The sequence below is a fragment of the Amphiprion ocellaris genome, chromosome 18 (assembly GCF_022539595.1).
Source record: "Amphiprion ocellaris isolate individual 3 ecotype Okinawa chromosome 18, ASM2253959v1, whole genome shotgun sequence".
Taxonomy (NCBI): domain Eukaryota; kingdom Metazoa; phylum Chordata; class Actinopteri; family Pomacentridae; genus Amphiprion; species Amphiprion ocellaris.
The window spans coordinates 19,974,358-19,987,196 of NC_072783.1; the positions used below are offsets into that span (position 1 = coordinate 19,974,358).

Genomic DNA, 12,839 nt, shown 5'->3' on the forward strand with positions numbered 1-12,839 from the left:
TTAAAAGCAGTACATGTCAAATGTTCATAAAAAGGCTTCTTACCTTGAGTTACCTTGACAGAAATTATTATATCTCATATAAATGAGGCTAGAGACAACTTTTGATTAGATAAGAAAGTTAATACGATTTGAATCACCCATCCATTCATCCATGTTTTGCTGCTCATCCAGAGTCAAACCATGGAGGCAGCAAGCGTAACAGATGACCTCCTGGGAGATCCCATGGTGTCTCCTTCCAGTAGGACGGAAAACCTCCAAAAGAAGGCACAAGGAGGCATCCTATTCAGATGCACAAAACCGCAGCAACTCGACTAAGCTCCCTCCAGATGTCTGCACTCCTTACCATGACTGACCCCAGCCATCCTGTGGAGGAAACCCATGTCAGCTGTTAGTATCCACAGTCTCACTCTTTTGGTCACTACCCTGAGCTAACCGTAAGTGGTGGTTGAATCATAGATCAGTTGATGAATCGAGAGCTGAAACCTTCGGCTCTCTCTTCACCACAACAGCCCTTCACACCCACATCACTGCTGATGTCTCCCAAAGAATCATCACCTTACCATGGTGGAGGGTTGAGCATGTCCTTGTGATCCTAGGAGCTTTGTCAGGAGCAATAGATTGTGATGGGGTCTCCTGAATTACTCCAAGGGCAGGAGTCAGACGAAGAGTGATTCAAAGAAGCCTATTACCCTGTGGCTTTAAGGATCTCAGCAGTAACCAAACTAAAGTAAGACCCTAAACAATATGACTTTCTTGAATTATTCTTTCTGGAATATGCAAACTGATAGGATGTAAGTTTGACCATTTGTTGCTGTGCCCTTTATGTCCATGAACCTGTTGATGACTAGGAAATTAGTGAAACATACCTTTCTAGAATATGTTTTTCCCTCTTCTGTTATTGAAGCAGACCATGCCAGCTGTAGTGTTCTGTGAGGGTGTCCTGCATAATTCAAATCTGTTTGATATTTCTGCAGTGTTCTTATGCAGTACCATCTGTACGATCATATCTTTTCAATGCTCATGGCGTCCATTTGACTGTGATTCTGGAAACATTCACATGCTAGAAGTCCTGTGTCTATTTAAGGTTTTTGTGTAGGTTGGAATGGCGATCGGTCATAATATATTAACCTCTCTGAGCGCCTCAGGTCCTGCATACTCTGCACATGTAGGAGTGTGATGGAGAGAGGGAGAAAATAGGCGAGAGATAGTGATAGTGGGATGGTGTATATGTCCATGTATCTCTTACATAACTTCTGACTTAGTATTTCCACATGGCCATAATAATCTCTGTCTGTTTGGCCCGCTCTGCTTGGCCATCAGTGTGTATCCACCAGAGGTTTAAACACAGATTCCAGCAGGATTACCGTAACCCCCAGACCACCCCACACACACACACACAGAGATACACACATCATCCTGGCACACATTATACCCCCGCTTTAATCCCAAATCCCCTTGAGGTCAATCAAAAAGTTCCAGGTCACAAAGTTATGACGCCGGGGTGAGCATGGTATCCTTGTCTTCCTGTCGGCTGAGGATTACTCTGGCTGACAGCGAGGGGACTTGTGTCTGGTGGGGACAGTTGCTAAGGGTCAGATATGGCTGACTGCATTACCCTCCCACAAACACAAACACACAGACTGTACAAACACGCACATGCTGCTCATTCTGCTCTTCATTTCCTGAAATCGCTTCATCCTTCTTCAAAGGATAACACTGGTTTATTAAACTCGAGCCTGATTAATGCCGTTTTGGCCATCGTTTTAATTATGACAACACTGTATGCACCAAATTATAATTGAAGCTACATCCACACTATTATGTGTTATGTGTTTTAAAATGATCTTCTGAAACAAAAAGGATCTCCACAAATGAATAACTTTATAAAATAATCTAATGACTCACACTGATGCACTTCAAAACACATTCACTACTGTTCAAAAGTTTGGGGTCACTTAGAAATGTCCTTATTTTTTTCAATGAAGAGAATATTAAATTAATCAGAAATACAGTCTAGACATTGTTAATGTGGTAAATGACTATTCTAGCTGTAAACGGCTGATTTTTAATGGAATATCTCCATAGAGGTACAGAGGAACATTTCCAGCAACCATCACTCCTGTGTTCTAATGCTACATTGTGTTAGCTAATGGTGTTGAAAGGCTAATTGATGATTAGAAAACCCTTGTGCAATTATGTTAGCACATGAATAAAAGTGTGAGTTTTCATGGAAACCATGAAATTACCTGAGTGACCCCAAACTTTTGAACGGTGGTGTACATTACAATTTACATACATAGTTGGCTACTTAGTTGTCACATAATGGGGGCACAAAAGTCTTCATCCTGCAAGGAATTTTCCAAAAGGTTCATTTTTAGTGACTTAAAACTGCATTTGCACGTAGATTTAAGGATTTACCAAATCCTTTGATGTTGTCATTATCTTTCAGTGAATGTTTTCTGTTAACAGCAGCTGGTAAACAAAACAGTGGGGTTAGGGTTAGTGTTAGGGTTAGAGGGTTAGTTACAGTTACAGGGAAAAACATAATACACTAAAAATGCTCCATAGACCTATGAGGAACTGCAGTGAAATGATTAATAATAATTGTGGTGTTGGCATTATGGACAATCCCCTCTACATTACAAATAGTAATTCCTTTAATTATTAATAATAAAAAATATTATCAAGTGCAGCATCAAACCAACATAGTCGATAAGAACAATATCAGCTCTTTCAAAGGTCCCATATGGTTGAAATCTTTTCTTTTATTGTTTTGTGGTTGTGAACTTTGGTGTGTAACATAAAAGCTGTTAAGATATGAAAACATTTACTTCTGCCACTCCTCAAGCCCCCTCACAATTAGTCAACCTCCCAGCTTTACAAGATCCAAACAGCTAAACTGCCTATTAACAACAGCCCTAAAACCAATAGATATACAATCGTTTATGCAGTATTTTGAGCAGAAAAATTGAAAGAAACACGATGGAGACATGAAGGACTGTTATTATGCTAAAAAGAAACCATATTTAACTGTGCAATACTCTATGCACTCAAACATTCATCCTATATCACATTACATGCATTTGCTTCTCAGTGACAGCAATCATCATTCACAGTTACATGTGGTCTAATAAATATAAAGGCTAGTTATTTTAAGTGTTTGTCCAAAGGTCAGAGAACAGTTTAGTCAGGTGATTCACTTTAATTTGCTTTATTTGGAGGTAAAATCTAAAGCGATTGAACCTGTCATGTTTGTAGCACTCCTGCATCGTACAGGAAAACTAAACATGCACAAAGGCAGCAACAACACTGAAGCTGAACCAAAAAGTACTTCTGTAAAATCTGATGGATATTCAAAAGGGACAGCTAATCCTTTTGCCCGTCACCTTTTTGCACACAAAAACGACAAATTGTCAAGCACAATGTGATGCATGAACGACAACAACGAAATAATACGAAACCAAAATCAGTGTTAAACTTTCTATCGGGCTTGTCATCGCATGAGCTGGACTCAGTCTGTAATTGTAGTAGGAAATCCAGGCCTGGATGATAACACCCCCTGCCTCACTCATTCACTGTATAGTAGCAAATCCACAACCAGTGAGCACTCTAAGTTGCTGATAGTAAGATTCAGAGCATAATTCTGCTTACTGACTCATGTGTCTCATTCAGATGATTTATGTTCTCATTTACCATGCTCCCTCGCCTCCTCAACTCCCCTATGTTTTATTTTTCCTCCGTAGCTCTCCTTCACTTTTTTCTCTCCACTGAGCGCAGCAGGGCTAAGGCAATAAATGCTCTCAGCATTCGTGAGAGTAAGAGCAAAACAAATCTTGTCCTTGCACAGCCGTGGAGAAGCGTCACAAGAACACAAACACCTGTGACGCACGCTCTCCACACTGAGGCTTGCCCTCTTCTGGCCTGACAGGAATAGCTTTCGCTTTTTCTCCCAGCTTCATCCTGGTTGCTTTCATCCTTTCATCTCACAAAGAAAGAGAGAAGGGGGAGCTCGGGGAGGGCCTCGAGTTTAGGGATAGAGGAGATAGAAGGAAGAGGACGTGTTGAAAGCATCACAGCAGCTCTAATTCACCTGTTTTGATGCCCATTCATGTGCTAATGTGGACTTTTGTGGATATAATGCCACACTGATGAGGCGTGCGGTCTTTACACAAACAGGATGTGTGCACAAGTGTTTGAGAGGGAGGAGAATTGTGACTGGCTAGTGTGCTGTGAATTGGTTGGGAGAGATTTACCATGCTTGTGTGTCATCTTTGCTTTTCCACGATGTGCTTGTTCCAATTGCGTCTGCTCAGTTGGCATGTTTTGCACTCTGAGGAGCTGACAAGCAAACAAGGAAGGGTCACATATCTGTGTTCACACATTTTCGGGTGACCAAATGTGCTCAGACAGAGGGAGCCCACTAGGTGGTCAGCAGCTTGGGTTTCTCATTTCACGTGATTTACAGTTTGGTTTAAAGATCGTGTCTGTGGTGTCCAATCCAGGGTCAGAGGTTGGGTGAACATCTGTGTTGCTAAAAATGACTGTTAACCCACTTACATAGATCTTCCTCGTTAGCAATGTGAACAATTTCAAGGTCAGTCCTCCCAAACCGGACTGTGTTGGGCACACCAAAGATGGCTGTGTTACATTTTTCTTTACTTATTGCTGCTTTATCATTTTTCGGCCATTGTTCCCTTTAGCTTGCCAGAAGCTGTGTGCTGATGTTGGTAGGAGCTGACAGATTTGAGCCATATTAGCCACAAGGCTCTGTGTTTGACACTGCTAGTTAGTTGGTCGACTTACCACTTTGGCTAAGACTGAAAAATAAGCTACTCCAGAGATTATCATTACAATTTCTGCAGACATTCTCATTTCATGAACCCTAATGGTTTTGGAGATCCTGACTTTTCCTCTTGCGCCACCATAATATTCACATTTTTGGTTCTTATGTCGAAGGAAGTGATGGATATGGATTTTACCACATACATACACTACCGTTCAAAAGTTTGGGATCACTTAGAAATGCCCTTATTTTTGAAAGAAAAGCAGTTTTATTCAATGAAGATAATACTAAATTAATTTGAAATACAGTCTAGACATTGTTCATGTGGTAAATGACTATTCTAGCTGGAAAGAGGTGATTTTTAATGGAATATCTACATAGGGGTACAGAGGAACATTTCCAGTTTTCATGGAGAACATGAAATTGCGTGGGTGACCCCAAACTTTTGAACATTAGTGTTCTGCCTCTCCTACACATAAACAGAGTGTAAGCCCTTATGTGGTTAAGTTAGCGAAGCGCCACATACGGGCCTTGTTCATGTAAAGCGCAGGTGCTTAATAAAGTTATCAGAATCATCCATTTTGAAGTCGTTCCTCGAGCCTAATCTATCTGTTTTACGGTGCCCTGCAGGAAGCATAATGTTTAAGTTTATTTGACTGTATCAGATACTTGTACCATTTGTTAGTATTATTTAGTTGTAAGAACAGCAGAAGAGTATTTTGAGGATGTCTGTTTGATTTATTGTGTCTGGATTTATGCAGCCATGCTTGCTGTATTATTCTTTCAGTCATATGTTGTAACTGTATACTAAGAGTAATTCTTTATTTCCTTTGTATTGTTTTACAGCTTTGCACGGCTTCCATTAAAACACCTAAAGTTAGCTCCCGTCTTGGGTTCTTCATGGGAGAGTGTTTAGGCCTCTGCATAGCTATGTACGCAAACGCATAGTGAGGGCAGCAGAGTTAATGTATGTATGTGCGCCTTAGGACAAATGTTAGTGACTTTGATGAAGCCTAGTACTTCATCACTGTTAGCAGGTAAAAATGTCATTTTGTTTAATGTTTTATTACAAAGTACCTGCAGCCTCAATAGCAGAGTGTAGTGCTGATCATGGATGTATCACCAGAGCTGAACAAGCTGCTGCCGTTCAGCGTTTTTTGCCAATTTGTCACAGTGGTTGATCGTGGCAGGTCAACTACATCTTCAAGAGTTTGTAACACTGTTGCCAAGACACATCCAACTGCAAATAAAGTTAATAATTATTAGACTTTTGGTGAAGGTTTGATAGTTGTAAAACTAGAAGTCCAGATAAAGGATATTAACATATCCCTACATTGCCCTTCTCTGCCCTTACAAATGCAAATGCATACAGGACATACAATTGGGACATGCTATTTTATCATAATATTGTGCTTTAAACTCTGGCTGTCCTGCTTATATATCAGTCGCAGTCTGCAGTGTGTAATCATCTGCATGTGTGCTCTCGGCAGATCAAGCTTGTTACTCAAGTGAGACATCATGACTCATGTCACGTATTGTCTACACACTGCATGCTGAAAAATGTGACCAGTTGTAGTTGGACAGCATGATATTTTCAGCATGTTATGCAATATGGCATACTACAGTGTTATCTGACATACTACAGTGTGTTGTACTATCATAGATGGGTAGTGTGAGCACTGGAATGTACTTAATGTGTTTACATCAACTAAATCATTCAATCACTCAGAGATTTCATGAACTGCAGTTCTGAAGCTTAATGTTGTGACTGCACACAACATTAACTATCTGGTCCTAACTACGAGCTGATGTAAAAACGAGCAAAGAAATAGAGTGTGAGTTGATCTGAGGCAGGTCATGGAAACATCTCCGTGTACGGTTCTGTGACGGCACCGACTTGTCACTTAAAGTAGCCAGACTCTTAAAATGAAAAGCATTCAAAGAGTTGTTTAAAAAGTCACCCTTTGTGCAGTTATCATGAATGGGAAAATTAGCTATTGAAGCCAAAACTGCATTTTTCCCAGGCTTGCAGACATGTTTATTTCTACTGTAAAGTTAAGCATTTTAGCATGGAGGTCTGTATGTGGACTTTTGAGGAACTGCAGCTTTGTTCAGTTCCAAACTGGCTTCATTTTTCAGTCCCTGAGGTTACCACTTGATTAACTCATGTCTCAGTTGTGTGTAGCACTAAATTTAGACGTCTTAAGGTCTCTGATCGGAATGGGTACAGGTAATCTGAGAACCAGTGGGGGAAAATAGTATGCTGTAGGCTAAAGCTCATTTATGCCACATCAGAGTGATATCTGGTCAAACCATGGCTGCTCATAGGGGCCACATGACTGACTAGAGAGGTATTTAAACTCTCAAGCACCCTGTTATAGTGACATCAGTGAGCAATTCAAGTGAGGAAGTTATGCATTACAGTGCAGATATATTGTGGTTTAATTAAAGTTAATTAAGGACACTTCAAAAGTCAGAGTAAAATTGGCATGAGCAGCTGACTCACATCAACAGATCAGACCCCTGACTGTCACTGCAGCATCTAAAGGAGACAACTTGTTTCATTTTACAACTCTGGTTTCATTTTTGCCAAAAATACTCTTTGCTTGAGCGAAGCAATAAATCGTGTTGTTACTGGAGTTTGTGGGATGATTTTATTTTGAATGTCACCTACACCAGTGGTCCCCAACCACTGGGCCGTGGACCGGTACCAGGCCGTGGTTCATTTGGTACTGGCCACACCGAAAGAATAAAAATGGTTTATTTTATATTTTAATTCTGGCGGCTTCTGCAGGGTGTTTCATTTTTTAAAATGACTAGATCGTCTTCCCGTCGCCTCTGTATGGGCTTGTTTCCCGCACTTGATGTTAAATGAAGCTGTCAACTGCCAAAATTAATACAAAAAAACCAAACGTGTCTGGAGAGCTTCTTTTAAGAGGGAGAGATTTGATGCTGACACAGAAGAAAAAGTAAGTAAATATTTAGCAATAACAAGTAATTTTATTTGCTGAGGACTCTTTTAAAAAATAAAGAAAAAAAGATCATTATTACTCCTCCAAGGAACGCGGGGGAGTTATGTGACGATCGGCGTATGTCTGTCTGTCTGTTAGCAACATTACTCAAAAATGGATTTGTATGAAATTTTCAGGGAAGGTCAGAAATGACACAAGGAAAAAGTGATTTCATTTTGGCAGTGATGCAGCTTATAGTCTGGATCCATGGATTTTTTAAGGATTTCCACATCACTGAGCGATAGATGGACGGTGTCACTGTAACTATAACAACAAGTGAACGTTGCATCAGCTGCCTGCTGATGATCACATGAACAACTGATTAAATTATGGAGGTCTTCCTGAGTCCCATCAATTCCCGCCGCCCACTACATATTTAGGTCTGGCAATTTGGTATCCGTTTGGTATGTGTACATAACGTACACATGCATAACACACGGCTGTGCTGATCGCAAGGTCATTTTTTAATTTAAGGTTTCAGAATATGAACTGATAGACGAGAAATGACGCAATGACTGAGCAGCCTTGGCGGAGTACTGCGCTCTCAGACTGCTTTTCTTGTTTGTTTTGTGCATAGAAAATTGTCTTGCTTGAATCCGGTCCATGGTTAAAAAAAAAAAAAAAAAAGGTTGGAGACCGCTGACATACATCACCTATTACTTTTTGAGCAGGTGATTTCTGCAGACACTCAGCTTCAGTTAGAATCAGCTGCTGCCTGACTTGTTAGTAATAAGCTGACAGCTGCCAGACATGGAACCATCGCTGAAGTGGTCACTTGTTACACTAACTCCTGCATGACACTTCATTTGTCCAAATCTAGATAAGTCAGGTTCTGGCTTGGTGAGAGAAGACAAGTCTGATGACTCTTGGATGAAAACTTTGGTCTAAACTGAGTTGTTGGTAAGTCTAATGTGTTGGACTAACCAGTAATGTGAAAAACAGTCATGATGCTGACAACACACCACACTCCTCATTCAGGCTTGATTCATGTTCCCTTTGTAGATCAAAATATTTACATATATGGCTGAAAAAGAGCCCTTAGAAGAGCTGGTTTCATTAATTTTGACAGGTGGAAAGAGAACTGTCACAAGAATTTCTAAAGCATGAAACAAGCCTTTGTTTTATGTCTGTTGTCGACATGCAGTTTAAATTACGTGACACCTCTTTGAAGTCACCCTCCACATTTCTATCAGGAGGAAGATTTCTTGAAATGTTTCTGCTCATCCAATTACAGCGTGACCTTCACAGACAGGCCAGGGAAAAGGGAATATTGTCATTTGATCATTTACTCATCCTTACAGGGCCTTGTCACATTTATGATTCACCTTGTTGCTGTACTGTTTTTTGCTCAGACCAGTTCCACAGCAGACTGTCAGCCCGGATCAGAGTGTTGGTGAGCCGCTGGGATGAGACAGGCTCCACTCACGGCCTCTAGGGGGTCCACCGTTGTTTTTCTAATCAAACCATGAGCCAGCAGATATTATTTCTGGTATTTGGAGGCAGCATTGGGAAGCTGACCTAATTTAATTAGTGAAACTGTAGCAAAAAGCACAGAGGGCTGGAAAATACTTCTGGTAGATGTGATTGAAATGTAACTGCTGCTGTAATAATCCTCCAACATTTAACAACAAACCTCCAACATCTTTGAGTTCAGGCATCTTGTCAACATTAACACTAATTATTACTGAACATCTCGGTCATATATTTAGATCATCAGATGGAAATTCTACAAGATAAAAACACGTAGTAGAAACCTAAAGTTTGGAATATTGTAAACAAATCTCAAGATCACCTTATCAACGGTTGGATTCCAGCTTCGTCCAGTCTGCCTCCGTCTGTCTCAATATATTTTCAGTACAAGGGGATAAAACTTGAACTGAGAACTTGAAAATTGCTGTTGGAAGCTAAGTCATCAGAGGCTACCTTCAGCATCTTTGATGTATTCAGACATACTGTTCACAGTTGGTCCAAACCTCTCTGAGCAGCTCCACTCTCACACTGCAGAAACTCGAAGAGAAACCAAAAAAGGTAGGGATTACTATGACTACATGTATGGAATTCAATGTAAAGGTACTTATCTATTAATATACAGTAGTATTTTACATTAGCAATGTCTCTCATTGCCGTTGCTCATATAAAATATGCTACTGACCTATAAAAAAAAAGTGTTGTAGCCATGGTGACAGCGTGACTCAAGAGATTACTGTGCTGGTCAGTTGCTCCACCGCTGTGGTCCTCACTGAAATATCTCCCCATCTAATGAACAGATAGCCAATTAAACTTTGTAGACATTACAGAGGATAGAAGATGGGGATCCTCTGATGATCCTTTGACTTCACCCCCTGCCTGGTCATGAGGATGACATTTGTGGTATTTAGCAAAACGTCTGAACAACAAACAAAGATATTCAGGTCCTCTGGATGAATGTAAGATCAGCAGTGATCAGTTCTTCTGGCGCCATCATGAGAACGCAATCTTAATTAGTGCGATACTTTGTTTTTAGTGCTAAGTAGCAGTTGCTTAGGGGCACAAATATGTACTACTAGAAAATGAATTTGAATCACTTATGTTTGGATTTTCCTTGCTCAACCTGACTACACTTTTTATGTAAAGAAGGTAAAACAATGAAAGAATATTTACTTCCCAATGGTTGCTGATATGATGTATAAAAGCAATCCTTAACATACACTACTGTTCAAAAGTTTGGGGTCACTTAGAAATGTCCCTATTTTTGAAAGAAAAGCTGTTTTTTAAATGAACATTAAATGAATCGGAAATAGTCTAGACATTGCACACAAATGACTATTCTAGATGGAAACAGCTGATTTTTAATGGAATATCTCCATAGAGGTACAGAGGAACATTTCCAGCAACCATCACTCCTGTGTTCTAATGCTACATTGTGTTAGCTAATGGTGTTGAAAGGCTAATTGATGATTGGAAAACTCTTGTGCAATTATGTTACCACATGAATAAATGTGTGAGTTTTCATGGAAAACATGAAGTTACCTGGGTGACCCCACACTCTTCAACAGTAGTGTATGTGAAAAGGAATTCTGTGGATCTGCACTTGAATCCTCTTTTCCAGTGCTCCTGATGTGTGTCTCAGTAAAATCTGTCAAACTGAAACACAAGTATTGCATATGACATATATTAAATTTCAATGTAAATAATTCAATTTCAAATCATGCAATTCAAATGTAATTATTTAATACAAATATTAAACTTCTAAGTCAATAGAAATTATTCAAATTTAGTTTAGTGACGCATTTTTCTGCCCATAGCTGTTAGCATCAGACAATGTAAACATTTTACCTGCAAAACATCATCAATGTCATGCTAATGCAGCTAAAAGCGTTACTGTGTGTCATGGCTGTAGACTCTCAAGGTCCATGGGGTTAACCTTACAGATGAAGATATTCACTGTGCTACTTAGAGATCACTGGCAGTTTCGACTGTTTCCAAATCCAGAGAAATATGACAGCTTTCATTTTACTCAGTGAGTGGGCAGATCCAAAGGTCTGGACCCCAGCAAGCATAGCTTAGGTGGGTAGCAAAAAATCTTTTTAATTTTTCAGGAAGACGGTTTGACGAGTCTCTGAAGTGTTTTTAAATGACCTTCTGAGGTTTTTCAGGCACTGCTGGCCAATTAAACTTTAAAATAATAAGTAAAGAACGTATTCAAATACATGAGGGAGGACAGAGTGGAGCTTGACCAGAGACTGCTTGAAATAAGCGAGTTCACTCAAAATATCGTATGATCACACCTATAGCAGTTCCAGAAGGTCATACTACAAAGATGCACAAGGCATGCTAATTGAAATGGGAGTAACAATGCACACTTTCTCTTGTCAAAGGCATTTATGGTGTGTTGAGAATGAAAACATACAGCTTGAGAGAGGAGTTTTAGTCAAAGTGGTGCTTCTTCTCAAATCTGGCTTATTGTCACTTGTAGTAGCCATGAATTTGGATAGTTTTGCTACAAAAATTGTCACCTGACTGCAGTGTTGCATAGCGTAAACAATATAAGCTGCTGTTAAATACCAAATTAGAACACATAGCTTGTAAGAAATTAACTTATATAACAACCATTAAGACAGAAAAAACCTGTTTCTTAGAGACTTTAAACTTCAAGTAGCTGAAAAGAACAATCATACCTGCTAACTTTGTAAGCTGAAGGGCTAATGAGCCACATGCCTGCGTGCTCATGCTGTTTGATTGCAGGAACTTTTTAATAAGGACAGCGGTGTATTACATCAAAATGAAACTTTTTGAAATCAGCTTGACAAGGCACAGTTATCTGAAAATGCATGCTTTCAAAGTGATTTCCTGTTCTTGGACCCCTGCTATATGTGTTTGATCTATTCCTGCTCTAGCAGACCTCATTCAGCTGATAAAAGCTCAATTTTCTTGTGACTAAGTGTGCTTGTGGATACATATATCAAATACAGGCAGAGGAATTTCAGCACCCACCTTAGACATCCTTTTTGCAGTATTTTACAGAATAATAACCCTGATACGTGGCTGGGTGCACCATGCTGTGGCTGATTTTGATAGATTTACATCTGCTGTGTTTTGCATTTTGAGTAGGAGGATGGAGAGTGAAGCAGAGGTTTGGGGCTAAAACACAGCAGAGGAGGCAAGATTTAAACTGGGGCATAAATGGGATGTGGGGAGGGAATCCTTTTTGAGGAACAGGCTATGGGGAAATGACACGAAGAAGTGTCACTGTGACTTATGAGAGGAAGTGACAGAGGCAGGAGATGATCTGAGAAATGCGGGCACCATTGCGGTTATGCAAAAATATGTAAGTGAAAGAAAAGAACGCAGCGGGGGATGTTGAGATAAAATTTCATCATTGCCCTTGGAAATCTGAACTGAAAAACAAAGAATATGCTTTCGAGAAGATCTTGACTTACATTTTTTTCTTGTCAAAGCTGCATTTGTCAGTTATAGCACTGTACCCAAAGTTTGTGCTTAAATCTGGGAATGTGTCAGCATCAATTTAGCTTCTGTAATGTGGCAACAGACAGCAGAATATTGGG

At 39.9% G+C, this 12,839-nt stretch overlaps 1 long non-coding RNA gene across 1 annotated transcript in view; it reads left to right on the forward strand.

Moving 5' to 3' along the window:
- The window catches only part of LOC118471355 (uncharacterized), a 57,008-nt gene that overhangs the window by 32,210 nt on the left and 11,959 nt on the right, over positions 1 to 12,839 (forward strand). The window lies entirely within an intron of this gene.